Here is a 21,911-nt window from a genome sequence, read left to right on the forward strand (position 1 = left end):
TCATGCACGTTGTGTGATTATCCCAGCAGTTAGGACATGGACATCCAACAAGATCAGCAGAGCGATGACATCTCAGATCACTATCTAATCTTGTGTAAACTTAAATTAGCCAAGACTGCAAAGCCGACTCCGTGTTACAAATATGTCAGACCTATCACTTCCGCCACTAAAAATGTTGTCGCATAGAGGCTTTCTGATCAGTTTCATCATCCCAGATAGCTTAAACGTTTCTGTCGCAATATCGAGTTCTTCTAACTCTCTCTTTTCCAGCACTTTAGACACAGTTGTTCCTTTGCGCTTATAGAAGATTAAAGAAAATAGTCCAGCGCTATGGTACAATGAGCACACCCTTAAAGGGATACTCCACTTTTTTGGGAAATAGGCTCATTTTACAACTCCCCCAGAGTTAAACTGTTGAGTTTTACCATTTTTGAATCCATTCAGCCGATCTCCGGTTCTGGCGGTACCACTTTTAGCCTAGCTAAGCATACATCATTGAAGTGGACAAGACCATTAGCATTTCTCAAAAAAAAATGACCAAAGCGTTTCGATATTTTTCCTATTTAAAACTTGACTCTTCTGTATGTAGCAGGTGGGGCGTAGTTAGTGAGAATTGCACCTTCATTGAAATCAGGTGGGGACTGTTTGGCTGTTACGACTGTTGCTTACTTGGGCTCTTGGCTGGGTGTACAAGTTGACGTGAGTTCATGCTGAAATGTATGGTGGGCTCTTTGGTATTTAAAACCTTGTTGGAATATCTGATTTGATTCAAGCTATTACCTTGTTTCATAGCTGCATCTCAAGCTATTACCTTGTTTCACAGCTGCATCTGGTGTTTGTGCGGTTACGCAGTGCTGTGGCTGCTGCTAGTTCCCTTTCTTTGCCACCCCGCATCGGCTCCGAATTGTGTTGGCGTGTTTCAACGAGGACGTAAGTCTCCTGTTTTTAGTGATGAGCAGTATTTGTTCTTTCTGCTTGTTAGGTACTGGCTGTAATGAACTTTTATTGATTAATGTTTTGTTTATTAGTTCCGGTTTTAGAGTGATCACTACAAGTTTGCCGAGAGCGTTTGTTGTGCTGAGAACGTAAGTTCCCTTTCGTTGTCACTCCGAGTTACGTCGAATGACGACGAATGGGGTTTCGCTTAGAACGCCTATCGACTTCGAGTATTACAAAACGAGCCAATGGCAAAGAAATGCCATGGGTCTGCGGAATTTGCATAGCGTATCTCCGCCTTACCTCGTGGGTATAAAAGGAGGACGCCGGCAACAGGCAGATATGTTTTCGCTTCGGAGCCAAGAGTATTTCTTCACTCCACAGTCATCTCTGACTTCGCTCTACGAGACGAGCTTCTCTCTCCGGTGTTGGTGTGACGGCGATCTGCAGCGAGCTCACAGTGCCTGCTGATCTGTGCAGTGATCTGCCAGTGTGTGTGTGTGTCTCCCTGTGTGCTTCAACATCGCGGATTTTTTTTCTCCTCTCATAAAAGAGCTCGCACGCGGCACGTCTTTTTAAAGACGGCTCGCCCGTGCATTTCTGGTTGCAGCGGACTGGTATCGGACTCTGATGGGCACGAGCGCTGTCTAGTGTGTTTGGGCTTTGATCATGCTTGAACAGCACTCGTGGGTGACTCATGTTCTCGCTGGGAACGTGATCATCGCGTCATATATAGGTCGAGACTAGGTGAACTCGCAAGAGTGAGATGTCCCCTCATCCACCCCCCGATCTTCGGCTGGTGGCCAGGGTGACCTGAGGGTTACGGTCTGGATCAAGGCGCCGACTATGTGTCCGCGACCCCAGCCCCCCTCTTCAATGACGGTGCCCGCTAGTGAACTGCTGATTCCCGCGAGTCTACCCTCTGGTGGCCCGCGTGTTTCAGTTGAAGCTACAGAGGAAGATGCCATGTCTGTTGCAGCATCACTAGGTGGGTTTGAGTCTTCTGGAAGTGAGGGCTCGTCACAGCTGCCACCTTCCGGTGTGCATACGGCTGTGCCTGAGTCTGATCCGGAGATGACGACCATGCTTTCCTGGGACGATGGGTTTTGGGTAAGGCCGCCGACCCTCGTCCACGGCAAACCCCAATACCTCTCTTCCCGGACGTGCATGATGAGATCTCGAAGTCCAAGAAGACCCCCTTGTCTTCTCGGGACCGCTCGCTGATCTCATCCGCCTTTCCTCCCCTCGATGGGGCCGCTGCCCATGGGTACACTGGGGTCCCCCCGGCTGAACGCTCTGTTGCGATGCTATGTGTCCTCAGAGTGCTTCTTCTCGGCGCGATCCTAAGCACCCGCCCGTGGCCTGTAGTTTTTCGTCTACGCTTGTGGCGAGATACTATAGCGCCACGGGACTGGCAGCCGCCTCACTGCAGGCCATGGTCATTCTGCTGGTCCACCTGACCCAGATGCTCATGGACCTGCACGAGGGCGGGACTGACCCAGGGCTCTTCACTGAGCTGCGCGCCGCCACTGACCTTGCTCTCTGAGCGACGAAAGTGGCCGTACGCTCCCTGGGTCAGGTGATGCTCACCATTCTGTGGCTGAACCTGTCTGATGTGCTGGATGTCGCGCGGACCCGTCTGTCCGACATTCCCATATCCCAGGTCGGCCTCTTCGGTGGTGCGGTTGATAGCTTGCCCAACAGCTCTCAGCCGCCCATGAGCAGACTGAGGTTGATTCTGTCCCGACGGCCCCGCCGTCCGCTCAGATCCCTCGGTCTGCCCACCGCCGAGGGCGCCCCCCCCGCGGCTCCCACCCCGCCCGTTCACCCGGGTCGGCTCTGGAGGCCGCGGTCGGACGCCATAGTCCTCTCCAGCCCCGCACCCCGCTACACACCTGGTTAAGCGGTGCTCTTGAGATGGGCTCCTCAGAGATGGGACTCAGTTCTTTCCAGGAGTTGGTAGCAGGACCACTCCTTTCCCTGGGGGAGGGTTGGGGAAGAATCCTTATTCTCCAAAGAGCTGACTCTCCCGTCTCTGAGCACAGAGTTCTCGGACGTCACAGAGTGCCGCCCACAAGCCGTGCTCTCCTCGTCCCCCTCTGTCCCAGAGGTGGTTGACACGGCGTGCCGTCCACGGACCGCTTCGCCCCTTGTCCCCCTCTGTCGCCAGCCCCCTGGCAGAGCAGGCCCCCGCGGGACGACCAGCCTGGTCCTCCCCTGGCCCCCTCTGCCAGGGCGCGGTTGCTAACTGTGCCCCCACATCGGGCCGCTATGCCGTCCACGTTCGGGCCAGTTACTCCGCTTCGCTGCCCCTCCGGGGGGGACGCCTGTGGTTCGCGTGATCCCGCTGGTTCAGTTCCTGGGAGCCTGGTTTGAGCTTCCCCGTCTGTCCCGCTGACCATCAGGCTCGGCTATGCGATTCAGTTCGCACGGTCTCCTCCCCGCTTGGGGAGTCCGCTCCACTTTTGTCGGTGGCTATGCCCCCATCAGGAGAGCAGAGATTGCCACCCTGCTGGCGAAGGGTGCAATCGAGACTGTCCCTCCAGCCGAGATGAGGTCCGGCTGCTACAGCCCCTACTTCATTGTCCCCAAGAAAACCGGTGGGTTACGGCCAATCCTGGACTTGCGCATGCTGAACCGCTCCCTTCACAGGATGCCGTTCAAGATGCTCAAAGGACGCCTACTTCATGTCTCTATTCCCCTTGACACAGACCGTTCCTTCGGTTTTCTTTCGAGGGGCAGGCATCCAGTACGCGGTTTTCCCTTTCGGGCTAGCCCTGTCTCCTCGCATCTTCACGAAGGTCGTCGAGGCTGCCCTTGTTCCCCTTCGGGAACACGGGGTTCGCATCCTGAGTTATATCGACGACTGGCTGATCATAGCTCACTCTCGAGTTCAGGTTGCGAACACAGGGACCTGGTGCTTCGCCACCTAGCTCGTCTGGGCCTTCGGGTCAACTGGGAGAAGAGCAAACTTTGCCCCGTGCAGAGGATCTCTTTTCTCGGTATGGATATCGACTCGGTCGCCATGTTCGCGCAGCTTACGAGCTAGCGCGCGCGCAGTCACTGCTGACTTGCCTGAGACAGTCCGAGGGCAAGAGTGCGGTTCCACTGAAACTTTTTCAGAGGCTCCTGGGGCATATGGCTTCTGCAGCCGCGGCAACGCCGCTCGGATTGCTTCATATGAGACCGCTTCAGCTTTGGCTTCGCGACTGAGTCCCGAGGTGGGCATGGCAACACGGCACCCTCCGAGTAACAGTTACTCCGACCTGCCATCAGACCTTCACCCCGTGGTCGAACCTTAGTTTTCTAAGGGCCGGAGTGCCCCTGGAACGAGCTTCGCGGCATGTTGTTGTAACGACAGATGCCTCCTCCACGGGCTGGGGTGCCATGTGCAATGGACGTGCTGGACAGGAGCCCGTCGCCTCTGGCATGTCAATTGCCTCGAGTTGCTGGCCGTACGTCTTGCTTTGCGCCGCTTCCGGGCCGTGCTCAAGAACCAACACGTACTAGTCCGCTCAGACAATACCGCCACTGTAGCGTACATCAACCATCAAGGTGGTCTACGCTCCCGCCGTATGTCGCAACTCGCTCCCCACCTCCCCATATGGAGTCAGAAGCATCTGAGGTCGCTTCATGCCATTTATATCCCCGGAGCCCTGAACTGTGCAGCCTACGAGGTCTCACGGCTTCAGCCACTCCCTGGAGAATGGCGACTCCATCCCCAGTCGGTCCAGCTGATTTGGGACCAGTTCGGGGACGCACAGATAGATCTGTTTGCCTCCCACGACTCGTACCATTGCGCCCAGTTTTATTCCTCAGGGACAGGGCCACCTATGGCACCCTCGTCCCGATCTCTGGAACCTCCACGTGTGGCTCCTCGATGGGACGAGGCAGGTTTGAGTACCCTACCACCAGCGGTGGTGGCTACCATCACTTCCGCTAGGGCGTCGTCCACGTGACACGTCTATGCGTTGAAGTGGAACCTCTTCGTCAGCTGGTGCTCTTCTCACCGAGAAGAACCCCGGAGATGCTCGATCAGCGTTGTGCTTTCCTTCCTTCAACAGGGGCTGGAGCGAAGGCTGTCTCCCTCCACCCTGAAGGTCTACGTTGCCGCTATTGCCGCACACCATGACCTCATCGAAGGTAAGTCGGTGGGGAAGCACGACCTGGTTATCAGGTTCCTGAGAGGAGCGAGGAGACTAAATCCGCCTCGCCCTCCTCTCGTTCCCTCTTCGGACCTCTCATTGATTCTAACTGCCCTGAAGAGTGCTCCATTTGAGCCCCTGCAATCAGTCGAGCTTAAATTCCTGTCTATGAAGACAGCGCTCCTGGTTGCACTGGCCTCCATCAAGAGGGTAGGGGACCTGCACGCATTCTCCGTTGACGAAGCGTGCCTGGAGTTCGGGCCGGCTTACTCTCACGTGATCCTGAGACCCCGGCCTGGATACGTGCCCAAGGTTCCTACCACTCCCTTCCGGGACCAGGTGGTGAACCTGCAAGCGCTGCCCCTGGAGGAGTCAGACCCAGCTTTGCACTGCTCTGTCCAGTACGCGCTCTCCGCGGCTATGTAGACAGGACGCAGTGTTTCAGGACCTCAGACCAGCTCTTTGTCTGTTATGGTGGGAAGCTGAAGGGAAAGGCTCTCTCAAAGCAAAGGTTGTCTCACTGGATAGTGGGAGTGCATTGCTTTGGCATACCAGCAGCAAGGTCGACCGTGCCCCCTTGGTGTGACTGCCCACTCCACCCGGAGTGTGGCATCCTCTTGGGCTCTAGCGCATGGCGCCTCACTAACAGACATCTGCAGAGCTGCAGGCTGGGCGACACCTAACACATTCGCCAGATTCTATAATCTCCGAGTGGAGCCAGTGTCCTCTCTTGTACTCGCTTCAACCAGCTAGTACCGGACCCGCTCAGGTGTCTTCGCTTGCTCGCCATTCCACTCCACGGACTGGATACGTGCGATATTCTCCTCAGGTGAGCTTCCCCGAAAGCCCTGAGCTCCTCCAGCACTCCTGACGTCGGCGCCAGTGTCTATTGCCTGCGTGTCGGCTAGGTGCCTCCCGTGTGCATGGTCCCTCCTCTGAGCGACCCCCACATGTGTATTTCCACTGTAAGCCTCTTTGAGCATGTGTCTTTCCCTTGGCAAGCCACCTTGCCACCCCTGGGGTTTAAATATTCCACCTGCGGCTGGACACCCCAGTGTTCTCCTTATGTCTCCTTCGGGTCATATGTGTATTGTCTAAGTCCCCCCCTCTGGGTTGGCAGTAATTGCATATTTCCCCTAAACTTTGGGATATGCTCCCCAGTGTACCTTGGTATTCCTGTGCTAAATAGGAGTCCTTCGTCCGTGCCAGTCTCACGACAGGGATCTCAGATTTACGCAGGGCACTGGAAGACAGCTGAGAAGGGGGCGTGATTAGACTGGTAACCCCATTCGTCGTCATCCGACGTAACTCGGAGTGACAACGAAAGGGAACGTCTCGGTTACGTATGTAACCCTCGTTCCCTGAGTAGGGAACGGAGACGTTACGTCTTCCTGCCACTTTCCGCTGTACCGCGGGGATCGCCTGAGCTCAGTCTTGGCTCCTCAGCGAAGAAACATATCTGCCTGTTGCCGGCGTCCTCCTTTTATACCCACGAGGTAAGGCGGAGATACGCTATGCAAATTCCGCAGACCCATGGCATTTCTTTGCCATTGGCTCGTTTTGTAATACTCGAAGTCGATAGGCGTTCTAAGCGAAACCCCATTCGTCGTCATCCGACGTAACGTCTCCGTTCCCTACTCAGGGAACGAGGGTTACATACGTAACCAAGACGTTTATTGGCTCCCTTTCTCCCTCACGTTTGTACATCTTTGTTATGGAACGTTTGTGTATATGTATGTAGTTCTGTTGATTTGCTATGTTTTGTGTATATATAGTTGGTCTAGGAATGTACAAGTAAAAATCAGACGGAGTAAAGCGATCGCTACAGTATTATAAATAACCAAACTTTTGGCTTGACGCTGTGGTTTGTTCATACAGGTTAGTAATATAGGCTACTTTAGCCTCTTGCCCTGCTCCGATTTCTTGTTTAAATTGAAGATCCTTTTACAGCTTAAGTAATTCCCAGCCCATTGATGTACAGGTTACAAATTAGCCACAGTTCTGATGCCGACCTGTATAATTATTTGTTTAACATTATAATTGTTCTTTGCAGGAGGAGCGGCATATGCTATCCTGGCCACTGTTTTTCCTGTGCTTTTGTTTTTTAGGATTCAGCTGTGCGTGTGTTTGTGTGTGGGAGAAAGGTCTAACTCTATCAGTCTCTCCCTCGTGTGTTGTATGTTTCATGTTGATATATGTAATGTTTGTATCTTAGGCCATTGGGTTGGTGTAATATCCTGGGGAGGGAGCGGGGGTTAGAGGGTAACAATTTACTTGTGTGGCCACTGGTTTACTGAGTGTGACTTGGTTTTTTTGGGTTATATCTGTGCATATGATTTTTGTGACGTGCCCTATTTATTCTGTGTTTGAGTCTGTTGCAATTTTTTTAGTTATTTATCCCAACACCTTGATTCTGGACTTTGTTGTCCCTGACTCTGCTACCCAGAGGCCTGAATGTCTGTTTTCTGTGTGTCTATTGAGAGAACAAAATACATTTTCTATTTTTTATAATACTCCAGTCTCTCTCTTTCCTTTTATTTCCCTTTATTGGGATAGCCTGCTGGTAAATATTTAAAATTCTCACTTAGCCGCGAGCGTTTGGTTGTGATAAGGGCCCCAGGAGGTTACATGTAGTTACACCGTGCACTAAGACCGACGGAAAATGTAAAGTTGCGATTTTTTCTAGGCTGATATGTCTAGGAACTATACTCTCATTCCTGCATAATAATCAAAAAACTTTACTACCGTACCATGAATGCAGCAGGCGTAATGATATGACGCAGCGCAATTGACGGAAGGTAGCCTATTTTCAGGCGCTGCGTTTATACATATTGACGTATTGTGAGAGACAAGGACACTGAAATGACACTTCATTAGATGCTGATCCAACAAGTTCTCACACCCAACTTGTCACATATTTACACTTGGTCAGGACCCCTCGGTGTCACCTTTTTCTCGGCACAGGGTACCCCTTTAGTGTCATTTTTCAATGCACAGGCTACTCCATTGCTTTCAGTTGTTTGCCTTATGCATCAGATCAAGATGCATCATTCTTTGCATTTGTAAAAGTAGACATGATTTTATAAATATTTATAGGCTACTTTTATACATACCACAATGCATGATGGGAATGATTAATGAGTTTTGATTTGTGGCACCCAGAATGCACTGCAACACCATTGTTGAGATTCACAGGCTGATTATTGATGTCAGTGAGTCTAAATCAGTGTTTCTCAATCCTACTTCTAAAGGACCCCTAACACTGCATGTTTTCTTTGTCTCCCTAATCAAACACACCTGATTCAACTCATCAGCTCGTTATCACATGGGGACAGTGCTGCTGTAATCAGTATAGTAAATCTAACTCAGACATTAGGCTCTAAGTTAGTTCTTTCATTCAGGGCAAATACTGATTATGTCAAAACATAACCAACACCACCTAATAATCTTTTCTTTTTGATCATCTGACATCATAACTCAACTACAACAGCCAAAAAATATCTAAAGTTATAAATGCAACATAATGGTGACTTAAAATTAAAAAAAATTCATTCAGAATTTTTGTTTGTTAACATCAGGTGTCTTCAATAATGGTCAATCTTCACTCAATTAATCACTTAATTATCTCATTACTTTAGAACTGCTTTAGTGTTAATTTAAAACTGAGTGTGGAGTCAAATACACTCCCAGGAGTTTTTGCTGTGTATGTAGCCTGTTATGTCCTGTGTTTTATATCATGTAAAACATAAAATGGGAAGGTTTAGAGGTGGGATTGGGTTGCGTGTTCAAATGTGTCTTAACAGCGGAATTAAAATAGAGAGAGAGAGAGAGAGAGAGAGAGAGAGAGAGAGAGAGAGAGAGAGAGAGAGAGAGAGAGAGAGAGAGAGAGAGAGAGAGAGAGAGAGAGAGAGAGAGAGAGAGAGAGAGAGAGAGAGAGAGAGAGAGAGAGAGAGAGAGAGAGAGAGAGAGAATATATATATTTATAAACTAGAGTTTATATTCTCTAGTCTAGAGCATGTTTACATTGTCTATGGAACTGTTTAAGACAAAGAAATGACTGTTTACCCAGAGGAGATGTACTGAAATCCCCTAAAACTCTAGGCCTTCATGTCCAGAGAGATTTAAACACATTACTATAACTTACACTGACAGATGAGTGCATGCTAGAGTATCCATATCTCTGTTTATAAGTATTGATATGCTAGTTACAACAGTACGATGTCAACAAACACATGATAATGGTCATTTTATTGCATACACCATGGTAATACTATGGGATTTCTTCTAATATACTATTTTATATGAATATGGTAATCATTCGCTACCATATATTATATTCCAGAAAGCAAGATTAACTTATTGTCACGTATACGCTTAACACTTGGTGATTAATGCAAAGTTCACAGTGCACTATTTTAGCCCCAAATTTCACTCGCAGACAGATTTTGTGAAATCACTGACAAATGCCCGAAATCGGAGGCAAAACGTTGCTCGTTCACAGGAGTGAGAATCACACTGTATACACATTATCAAAAATGCAATCTGAGAAAATCAACGATGTGTCTCCGATGCCCGTGAGATATTTGGCATGCTAAATATCTGGACCTGTCTGTCTCAAAATCCTGCTGTGTGAAATGTGTTCTGACTGAAAATTACGTCGGCAATGACCTTCAGCCAATGAGAGACCAAGATACAGGGCAGCTGGAAGTTCAGGGAGGAGTTATAGACTAGAATATCAGTAAGCAGAATTCTATCAGAATTAATTAGCGTACACATAAGCTTTACAATTATATCAATCAGGCACCTGAAACAGCAGCTAGCATTATGGGACCACACCTGAAATAAAAACTCATTGTAAGAACACTGATCAAATAAATTCTGTAAACCCTCCTCCTCAATAAAACAATCCTGTATAAAATGCCTTACCCAATAAAAAAATGCCTTACCTTCTAGGTGAGATTCTTACCCTACACTAAGCGATAAAAAAATTCTCAGAGCCACCAGGCACTGTTTTATGCAAATGAGCGGCCGGATCGCATTAAAGAATTTTCTGTTAGAATGGTGTCGTGTTAGCGGCATAATAACTAGGAATACATTTACATTTACATTTACATTTATTCATTTAGCTGAATAACTAAGTTAACTAAGGTAATAACTAATGATCGTTGCGACGGAACTGAATCAATCAAAACTAACTTTAGCTGGACAATAATTTTATTCTAGAGCTGCTGTAAAGCCGAAACAATATCTGTTACTTTAATTTCCTATTATCACTGTAAAGCTGCTTTGAAACAGTCCATATTGTTAAAAGCACTACATTATATAAATGAAGGTGACTTGACTTGACTTCACTACTACCTCACCACCTCACACACATCCCTTTTGATTCGACAAACACATATTTATACTGTGAATCGCGATTGTGGGAAAGGAAAGAAAATAGACAATTCACCAGGGAAGAATGGAAGTGATAGACCAAATCACTTTACTGCCTAAAAAGACATGAACCAGAGTACAGGAAGGATGACAACAACAGTACACATGATATTATAAAGCAACTGAGACTTGCCACCTACATAGCGAGTCTCAAACTTGAACCCACATAGCAACATTGTGACGTCCCAGATCCGGCCAACATCTGGCACATGTGGAAAGATGATATGGCCCACATGCAGCGTAGAATGACGGCCTTGGGTATCTCACTCCTGTTTGCCAGATCTGGGCCACAAGCAGGCCATAACTATGCCATATGTCAGCCAAGAGCAAAGAAATGGACCTTATCTGAGCCAGAAAATCTAAGTATATTAGATATGGAGTCATCTCAGCCTTAATAAGCCTGTTAACAAGCAGAATCACTGAAGGAAAGAAGAGAACAGAAAAAGAGACGAGCAGAAACACAAGAACTACAACTGACTTCCAGACACAGCTTTAGATGAAATCAACTGAAGATAAAAGAAGACATTAAATCTCTCAAGATCTCAGCAGAGAAGGATTAAACAACTCCACAAACAGCATTACCAGCTTCACTCATTACTAACCAGACTGACTTTATTTCTGTCAGGCATCTACAGAAGTTGTTATTGAGAATTAACAGGGGCTTAACTCTAATGTTTCATTTGAAGTCACCATAACAGTGATTAGTGTTTCCATTAGTTGGGCTCTTACCTCTTATTATTTAACATTTTGTCAGGTTTGGCTGCTGTGACACTGTGTTTGTTAAACACATTGCAGTAACAAAAAAGCTAAAGTGAAATGACATCAGGTAATTTTGGTGAATTGTTGATAATTTTATAATCATCATGAATGCCTGATGTCATTTGAATCTAACAATACCAGTAAAGTAACACATTACTTTTAAATTTACAACAAAATATCTGAGATACTTTTTCAAATAAGTAATGCAAGTTACTTTATTTTTCCATTTATTGACTGGCTGCTCTCCTGTCCCCATGTTGAGAGAAATCGTAAGTTCACAGGAACTTTTTACCAGGAACTTTTTTCCCCCAGACCTGTTGCTTTCTGTGTTTCCACCACGGTCTAAAGTATCGTGAAGATTAGGCAAGTTGACGTAGGACTGCACGCACCACAACAGGTTTTTAAAAATGGTGGTTGAAATGAAATGCTGTGTGGAGTCAATCAATCAAAATGCGGCATGAACTCAACCAATCAGCATGTTCAGCGCCCAAGTTCCACCCCCAAAAGTTCCTGAACTTTTTTAAAGTACTACCTTTCAAGCATGGACTTTCTGAGGGGGACATCTTTAACTTAATTTAGACCCTGGTCCCTGTGGTCGAAACACACCGAGTACCACCCCAAAGTTCCTAGTTCCTTGGGGAAAGATCCTGCGGTGGAAATGCAGCTTTGGAGAGGCTCTGGCAGGGAACTTCCTGGAATCATACCTTACATCTCAGGTCCAGCAGGGTGCTGTCATGAGAGTGCATCAGCATTCCAATTACTACATCCAGAGATCATTTATGCTGAAGTTGAAAGCTGCAAGTTGAGCGACCCAACTCTGTTCTAAAGCACCCAGTTTAGCGGTATTGAGGTAACTCACACACTTGTGTCCAGTCATTGCCCATTTAAGGACCAGGAATTCCTGTTTCATTGAATTATAATTGGACATGTTCCTCTCTGAAGGTCTTAAACCAGGACTAGCATAGGCTACTGGTTAAACTCTGCCCGCCTGTTCCTGCGACAGGACTGCTCCCAATCACAAGTGCTCCCAAGTTATCTGCTCCCAGATAACTTGCATCAATTTCTAAGATGAATGGCTGTGAGAAGTCAGCATAAGCCAACAGGGGAGCACTCACCAACTGCTGCTTCAGGGTATCAGAACTCTGCTGACACTCCTCTGTTCCTCTGTTCAAGCCTCCTTGCAAGACCAGGCTGTAATCTTCCTCTTGGCCCACGTCAGGTCCGCTACTAGGCAATGAAGTGGGGTGGCCAGCTTGGAAAAACCCTCCACGAATTGTCTGTAATGACTTCCAAAGCCCAGAAATGACCGAAGTTCTGAGACCTGCTGCAGAGACTGCCAATTAGCAACCGTCTCAATTTTCTTAGGCTCAGTAGCCATCCCCTGGTCAGAAATCAAGTGCCCCAGGTAGCTCACCTCAGGCCGGAAGAATGGACACTTTTCCAGTTTGGCCTTTAAGCCTTCTTGTTGTAGACAGAATCTATCTTGCCCTGTATGGAACTTGTGGTCGTCTGGGAAGAAACTGAGGCCTGCACACTCAATAGGACATTCTCAACACCTCGAGGTAAACTCACAACAGTTACTGGTAGCAAAAAAGGTTAGTGCATAGAGTTTAACATTAACTAACCTTACATTAATGACTGGAACATGAACCTTTCAAACAATGGCAAGAGAAGCCAGAAGACCAGCTACCAACCAACTACTAGAGGCCTCAGACACTACAGTCAATCCAGTATGTTGCTGAGAAAAAGTAGCAGAAATAAACTTAATGGTGTTGCTTGGTACACGAATATATCTACCTCTTCAAACCCAAACTCAGGCTGAAGAATCTAAAGGGGCATATACTTGAACTTGATGGCATTTCTGTAGGGCTTGTTGCCAAGGATTGGGGGCATGCTGCACTAGAGCTGCTTCAAAAAGAGCCGGCCCATATTGTCCAAACAATGTGTTGTAACAATCTCAAATAACATTCATGCCCAGAACACCGGAGACCTGGGTAGTAGTACCTGGGGGATCTTTAACTATGAGTATGCCAAGTTTAGGAATTAGTTTCCCAAAGACTTCCACATCCAGCTCTAAATAGCCAATATGTGGAATATTCAGGCCATTGGCAGCCTAAAGCTGCAACCAATAACCAAACCAATAACCAATAATAGTTTTTCCAAGCCCCATGGCTAAAAAAAAAGCTTTCAGTCACGGTTGACACCATTATGTACCAGTACCAGTGTATAAAAAACAGGGAACTAAAACCCCACCAACACTAACAGTCACGAGGTGGCATGGAGATAATAAAGGGCCCAACTTCTCTACATCAGGAAAAACAGCGTCTGAGCCAAACACATACTCTTCTAAACTGTATAGCTCAAGAACACAGAAGGTACTAGTTTTCCTGGAAAGTAACAGAGGTCTGGGACCTCGGCACTACTGGCGTGAGGGGGATGGATTAACCCTTGATGACAAACTTTAAGAACTACATTTACTTTGAGGCATTCATTATAAGCCTTAAGTTGGGCCACCAAGTCCCGCAATACTGCAACTTATCATCCTAAATGGAACAAGCAAAAAAAGAAAAAAGGAACAAGGAGAGGAAAGTACAAAACAATATACTCTAATGTGCTAGCTGCTGTTTCAAAATCAATCAAAATAAAGGGAGTCACGTCTCTGCTTTACACACCAAATGTAACCCTGCCGACAATGACAAGATTGTAACCTTTTGGCTAGGGGTACTACAAATAAAACTAAAACTAAAAATCATCGTGAAACAACCGTACAAAGTAGCCATATAAAACAGCCGTAAGAAACAGCTGCATGAAACAGCCACCTGAAACAGCATAGTGTTATGAGGCCGCACCTGAAATAAAAACTCATTGTAAGGACATCGATCAAATAAATTCTCTAAACCCTCCTCCTCAATAAAACAATCAATAAAAAATCCTTACCTTTTAGGTGAGATTCTTACCCTATACTACCTCGCCACCTCATGGACCTCACACACATCCCTATTGATTGACAATAACATTTAGACTGTGAATCGAGGGGCGTGGTTTGCAGAACTTCACTCACTGGATCAGGGGTAGGCAAGTTCGGTCCTAGAGAGCCGCTGTCCTGCAGAGTTTGGCTCCAACACTGAAATAAACCTCACCTGCCTATAGCCTTAGTAATCCTGAAGACATTGATTAGCTTGTTCAGGTGTGTTTGATTAGGGTTGGAACTAAATTCTGCAGGACAGCGGCTCTCTAGAACCGAACTTGCCTACCCCTGCACTGGATGATTTTTCTAAATGACTAAAATGTTATAAATTAGTCTATTAAAATATGAATTTAATTGAATTCATTATGTAAATGTCTAGTCCATTATGTCCAGAATTTTTAATGAATCTCTTCAATTAATGATTCAGTGATACATCAAATATACTTTAACAGTCACTGTTGGCCACCTACTGGCATAATGTAACACATAGTCCTACATCTACGTATATCTGGACTATAAACTTTTATCCCAATACTTTCGTTATTATTTAATGTTTGTGACAAATATATATTCTACTGAGAAAAGACTGTTTGTGAAGCTGTTTCAAACATAAAAATGAGCTTACATGAGCATAAATATTCTGGTGTGATCGTAATTTCAAAAGTTTTACAGACATAGCAGATTCATTGTCATTTAGAAATAAGGCCTATAGCCAATGTATTTTTGTATGTCATATTTGTACCAGACCTTAAAAGTAGCCCGGGCCCAGGCCCCAATCCCCGTATTTCCTGAATTATTTAAAATGACTGGCAGCTACAGAACATTAAACAATAACAGATCTCTCAAGATCTCAGCATCTTCACTTATTACAATCCAGTTTGACTTTATTTCTTTCATACAAAATTCTCATTGAGAGTGTAGGTGTAAGATGTCTTATTGGAAATAATAAAGTTTGATGACTTTTTAACATTATTTTTTCTTTTGCTACTATGTGTGTCTCTGATCCCTTATGGAACGAAAATGTATTTCTATATATTTATGATCAATATATTATATGGTGTAAATATACTGAAAAATATATGAAATAATATATTGTGTTATATAATATATTACAATATATTGAATAATACTTAAGGAATTGCCACTTTTCATACATTGAAAAATATACCTACAATATATTTACACTGTTAAATGTAATTAGTTGAGTGTAAATAGAAAAAATGTGGAAAACAATTTCCTTAAATTTCTCATTGGTGTTTTACTCAAAAGTAGTAAATTGCTAATATAGAGATACAAGAGGGTTGGACAACGCTAGACTATGCATTCAATTGTATTTATTAAACTGCAAATAAATTGTGCATGTCTGAAACTTACCTGAATAAATACATTTAAAAAATCACTGCAATGCAGTTACATGCCTTTTAGAAAAAAAGTAACAGGTAATATTCCATCAGTGTTTCTTGGTCTTCTTCTAGACTGAAGCACAGGTGACCCACAAAACTCAGACAACAGAAACACTTTAAATCCCAACAGAGCATTAAACACTAACAGATCTCTCAAGATCTCAGCAGAGGATAATTAAACAACAAAAACAGCACTACCAGCTTCACTTATTACTAACCAGATTGACTTTATTTCTGTCGAACGTCTACAGAAGTTCTTATTAAGAATTACGTAATTCAATGCATTTAAATATTGTATTTAAACACTCTGAAAATATAACAGGAGATCACACATTGTAGTCAAGTCAAGTCACCTTTATTTATGTAGTGCTTTTTACAATACAGATTGTTTCATAGCAGCTTTACAGAGATAACAGGAAAATAATGTTGTAATAATATTGTTAAATATAAAATGAAATGTCCCCAACTAAGCAAGCCAAAAGCCAATGGCGACAAAGGCGAATAAAGGAGACAGTGGCAAGCCACTTTTCATAAACCTTGAGAGAACCCAGGCTCAGTCGGGGGGCAGTTCTCCTCTGGCCAATGAACAAACAGTGTATGATTATGTCGGCGTGTCCATGCGATGGTCCTTCATCAGATCTGGATCCGGCTGTAAACCTCAGGATAAATAATAATATTACATATTATTTTTTAAAAACACATTGTACACAAAAAAATTTTAACTACTGTAATGTGTAGACACACAGACATCAAGAATAAGCATGGATCTAAACAATGGTGACATGCTTCATGCTAGGAATCATGAATGAGTTTTATGCTATGGTATCTCCCAGAATGCATTGCAGGAAAAAGCAAGTCAACATTGTTGAGATTCATACGCTGATTCTTGATGTCTGTGTGTGTCTAATTACAGCAGTAGTTCAAAATGTTTTTTGAACAATGTGTATAAAAAAGTATCTGATTACAGCAATGTTTGATCTCTTGTTATAGTTTCACAGTGTTTATAATACAATATTTAAAATCCATTTAATGATCTAACACACTTTTGACCAGTGATAAATCTTGGGATGAAATCTCTTATGATGTCATCAATAAATATCCAACAGATTATCCACAGAGTTTCTCTTGACTGACAACCATGACTGTGTCGTATAAACACACAGTTACAGCAGCCAGAGAAAAACTGAAGTCCAAAATTCAGTAATCACTTGCAGTAATGACTGTTAACTTCTTTGTTAAGTTGATAGGTTTTTTTATTATTAAGTTTCAGTTTAATTAATACAAATAAATGCACAGTGTATCATTGCCCCATACACTCTTTTGTATGTTTTTATATTAGCAACTTACAACTTTGATTAAAAAATCCTTGAGAAATTTAAGGCAATCTTTGTCATAATGTTTCCTAAGTACACTCAACTAATTACATTTTACATTGTAAATATATTGTAATATTTAACTCATTGTAGTATTATTATATTATTATTTTCCTTCATATATTTATCAGGATATTTACACCATATAATATATTTATCATAAATATATGGAAATATAATTTCATTCCATAAGCGATACCCATTTGTTATGGCAAAACAAATGCAAGAGAAAATCTCATCAGGCGATGTTTGTCATGTATAGTTGATGATATTATCATCATGTAATGGCCTGATTCCCTGATATCACTTAAAGTCTAATCTCTGAGTATTTTAGCAGTTAATTTCACATGATTTACAGTAGACTTGTGATATTGTGGCATCAGTATTTTGACAACACGGCATTCAGATTTTTAAGTCATTATACAGAAAATGTTTTGAGCTTTGATTTTTCTTGTGCTCAGAGATAATCATTAAGAATCAACATATGAATCAAAGGTGACAATCAACAAAGCTTTTTTAGCTTGTTTTGTGACGTTCAAAATATTTTATTGGTTGTCATCACTGGTGAAATTCATACACTGGTTCTTAATGTCTAATCAAAGACTAGACTATGATATCAGTGAATCAGATCATTGAATGATGACTATACCATCACCAAAAAAACAACCAACATTATCTGATCAGAGATTTTCTTACATGTTTTGCCATTATAAATAAGTATCAGAAGCACACAGCTACAACAACCACATAAAACACAACATTTAAAAAGTCAAGGGTTAAGAAAATTAAAGCAAACACTGATCACCACAGTGGTGACATCAAACTTTATTATTTTCAATAAAACATTAACATCTAAACCTCTGTTAATTCTCAATAAGAATTAGTATGATAGCAAAAAAAGTCTGGATTATAATAAGAGAATATGCTGAGATCTTGAGAGATCTGTTAGTGTTTAATGTTCTGTTAAAGTGTTGAATGGGCTGTTTTGTGTGTCAGCATTGATCGGGAGAGTAGAGCCTGTGTTTCAGTCCAGGATGAGCAGAGAAACACTGATGTTTTGCTGCATGTTGCTTTATTTAAGAGTCAGTAACTGTAATAGTTAATGCAGTGACATATAGTTACATTCATTCTTACATGTATTTAACTGCAAGAGATTTGTGTTTTACAGTGTTAGTTAGTAATAAATCGGGAAGTACCTGTAAATATCATTGTTTTTCTGTAAAAGGTTTTTGAAGTTTATTTAGATTGGGATAATTTGATGGGCTTTGTTTGGCATCTGTAATCATTTGCCTTTATTTTTTACAAAGTAGATAAGGCTAGGGTGTAGCTCAGTTTTGGGGTTTATGGGTTACTTAAGGCTGAGAATCGGTACAAACACTAAAACCTATTCAAGCCTGCAAGGACAGTTATGGATTAGTAATTGGCTAAGACTTGGGACAGTTATGGCCCATGTGTGGCCCTTGACTTTAATCCAGATCTGTGCCACTCCAGGGCCGTCGTTCTTTGCAGCATGTGGGCTGTGGGAGAAGGTCTGTGTGGACAGGAGCAGGGCCAGAAAAACATTGCTATGTGGGTTGAGTAGGGAACGAGACACAGTGTAGCTTAACTCCATTTTCACTACGTTCTTTGTAGAAAAGTCGAATTGTTGTGATGCCGCAAGGACATGTTTTTGAGCTGTTCGGTGGGTGGTGCTAGCGCCATAAGCCAATAAATTGCCGTGATACGGTAACAATTTACAGTAAGGGTACATGAATTGTCATGAATTCATGTATGAATTCATGCTTGAATTAGGCATTAATGAATCATCAGGAACTAACATAAATTCAATGTTTTCATTAATGACTTCATGGATGCACAACACCCTAATTAAAACATTAACTAAGATGAGTACATCATCATGTATGTTTTATTACGCATGATCATGATGTTTTCTTTGAAAACATGAAAAAATGTATCTTTACTATCCATTGTGGATAAAGCTACAGTTATGGTACATGAATCATCATGAACTCATGCATAAAAAAACATTAATTCATGCATGCAAGACTACTCTTCGAATTATTAAAGGAATATACTAAAATCCACATTACCTGCATGCATACAGGCTAGAACAGTATATCAATTAATGTGAGAACTGTTTTCTGAATTATGATCTGAGTTTCCAAGCATGTTCATGTCTTCTTCATAGCCTGCAGGTAAATGGACAGACCCCAAAATTGGCCAATCACAATCACAGCACATAGCACACGAATTCTGTTGACATTCAAATACAGTAGTCATCATTAACTAAGCATTATCTTTTAATGACTTCATCATGTGTGTACCCTCAACTAAAGTGGTGACTTGGTCCTTTGAAACACTGATGAACAATGTGCTATTAATGGTGGCATAACTGTGAAATAACATGAATATGAACATGAAAGTTCAAGCCTTTGCAAACAATGTACTGTGGACACAAAATTGCTTTATTCTTTTTATAATAGTAAAAAACAGTTAAATCAACAGTTATACCTGGGAAGAGCTGAATTCAGTACATACACCATGAGTTTTACTTTAAGTGGCTGTACCTGAAAACTCTTTACAAAACCATAAAGCTGTTTTACAAAAAAGAAAAAAGAAAAAATTGTTTTTACCTTTTTTGTACCTTTTTAATGTAGGTACAGGTGAAACTCGAAAAATTAGAATATCGTGCAAAAGTTTATTTATTTTAGTAATTCAACTTAAAAGGTGAAACTAATATATTATATAGACTCATTACATGCAAAGTGAGATATTTCAAGCCTTTAATTATTATAATTTTGATGATTATGGCTTCTGTTTCTATTAGCCTTGCTGTGTCTAAAAAACTGCACTGATACGTTTCAGTTTGTCTTTAAACTGCTGTGACAGCTTTTCTTTATTTTCTAAGCTCATTATTTTTCCATCCATTTCCTATCCCTTTCTCCTTTCTTGGGCTACTCGGAATCCCCCCCCTGACTGAACGACACATTCCTTTCTATTCCCAGGCTGTCCTTTGAACTGTCCGCACAAACATTTAGTGTCGTATGTATGCGTAAGTGGACTTATGAGTGGGTGTCTTGGAACGTGTTCTGGAATGATCTTTTTGTGGATTCATTCATTTATTGTTACAGTCATTTATTGCATTGTAACATTTTCATGACAATTAAATTCATTTTCCTTTCCCCGTTCTCATTACTGTGATGCAAAAAGAGGCTAGTTAATCTGCCTGTCACATCTTTTATATTGTTAAGAAATGGTTACCTGCTCAGAAATATCTATATAATAATGTAAAAAAATATATATATTGTTACTGTAAATATATATATAATTTACAGTAACAATATATAAAATATTGATATGATAGCATAATGGGACTAAACTAATATATTTATAAGCATAATAAAACACTGTAATACAATCTGAAGACTTAAATTGCTACAGTGATGCATCTCTTATGAGACTCAAGCCAGCCATGTTACTAAAGGGCAGTGAAGGCTGCTTTCGATATGTGTAGGGTTCACAGAGCGCATGAGTGTAAGGGCTGTAATAGCAAGAGAAAAGCTGAGACACTCGAGGTGTCCACTTCCTTCGACAAGGGTGCAAAAACACATAGTTATGTGAATATGAACGAGGACGCACAGGGTCAGACAAACAAAAAGACTCAGAGCAAAACACATATTTCACTTGTAACAGGATGTGGACACAAGTTGAGAAATGTTTATTTATTGTTGGTCAAGAAACTTACAATACTTCCTCAGATACTATTGGATACCAGTAGACACAGAGATCTATTCCAGTGCAAAACATACATAGTACAAATGATATACAAACACACACACACATGCTGACTCACGGACAGACAATTAGACTGCAAAGTGGAGCCAGACGTGAAAACACAGCTTTTATTTAAGACTGTTAGTCATTTCCTCAGCTGTCCTGAAACTGTGGTCCACTGCACTCCGTTGGGCCAGCACACTGCTCTGGAATGATTCTTAACACCCCAGGAAAACTTCATAAATGGGTTAACACTAACATAACAACAATCCGGTATCCATGTTAACTTGGTATTAGCCACTTCTTGTTCATCACCATATCATCTAAGACTATTACATGTAAACAATCTTAAAGTTTCAGATAAAGATTGCATATGTTGAGAGGGACGCTGCGGAAGCCACATCCTGCCCGAAGGGAGGTAACATGTGGAGAATACACATATGGACTGGCCGGAGGGCAGTGCAACATATGGAATGTCACTGGGTTGGCTCCAGCCTGAGAAGGGGGAGGCAGCACCAGGCAGTGACGGCAGAGCGGACTCCGCCAAGGGAAAGACACAGGCTCACCGCAGGGAGCTGATCGTGGAAGAAAACGCATATGGAATCGCCGCAGGGATCACCACATATGGAACCCAGCCTAGCACAAGTTACACAAGCATAGGAGCACTAGGCCTGGCATCAGACGCTCCGCAACGTCAGACTGCCGAAGGGGTGCGGAGGAACTCTACAGGGTTCGCCTGAGTGGGGAACTCGACTGGAGCAAAGAAGCGCGTGTATCCGCTCCATTTGGAGTGGAGTGGCGCAGCAAGCCGACACTAGAGCGGGAACTTCGGCGTTACCGGCTGGATGAAGCAAGCACACAAGAAGAAACCGGCTCAACCCGTAAGCTATAAAACATAGCAAACATGTTAGGTGTCGCCCAGCCCGCAGCTCTACAGATGTCTGTCAGCGAGGCGCCGTGTGCCAGCGCCCAAGAAGAAGCGACAGCCCTAGTTGAGTGGGCTCTCAACCCGGGCGGGCAAGGCACGCCTTGGGCTTCGTAAGCCAAGGCGATGGCATGCACTATCCAGTGGGCCATCCTCTGCTTGGAGACAGCCTTTCCCTTCTGCTGGCCTCCG

At 43.4% G+C, this 21,911-nt stretch overlaps 1 long non-coding RNA gene across 1 annotated transcript; it reads left to right on the plus strand.

The window, feature by feature from the left end:
- Positions 1 to 656: 656 nt before the first annotated feature.
- On the plus strand, positions 657 to 7,215 carry LOC143715541 (uncharacterized). The gene is made up of 5 exons (XR_013195808.1): positions 657 to 699; positions 824 to 930; positions 1,029 to 1,085; positions 6,857 to 6,959; positions 7,135 to 7,215. It is a non-coding gene; the product is annotated as an uncharacterized LOC143715541 (long non-coding RNA).
- The last annotated feature ends 14,696 nt before the right edge of the window (positions 7,216 to 21,911 follow it).

Source organism: Siphateles boraxobius, unplaced genomic scaffold (genome assembly GCF_051911475.1).
Source record: "Siphateles boraxobius isolate OS27281-9 unplaced genomic scaffold, OSU_SipBor_1 6, whole genome shotgun sequence".
In the NCBI taxonomy this organism is placed as follows: domain Eukaryota; kingdom Metazoa; phylum Chordata; class Actinopteri; order Cypriniformes; family Leuciscidae; genus Siphateles; species Siphateles boraxobius.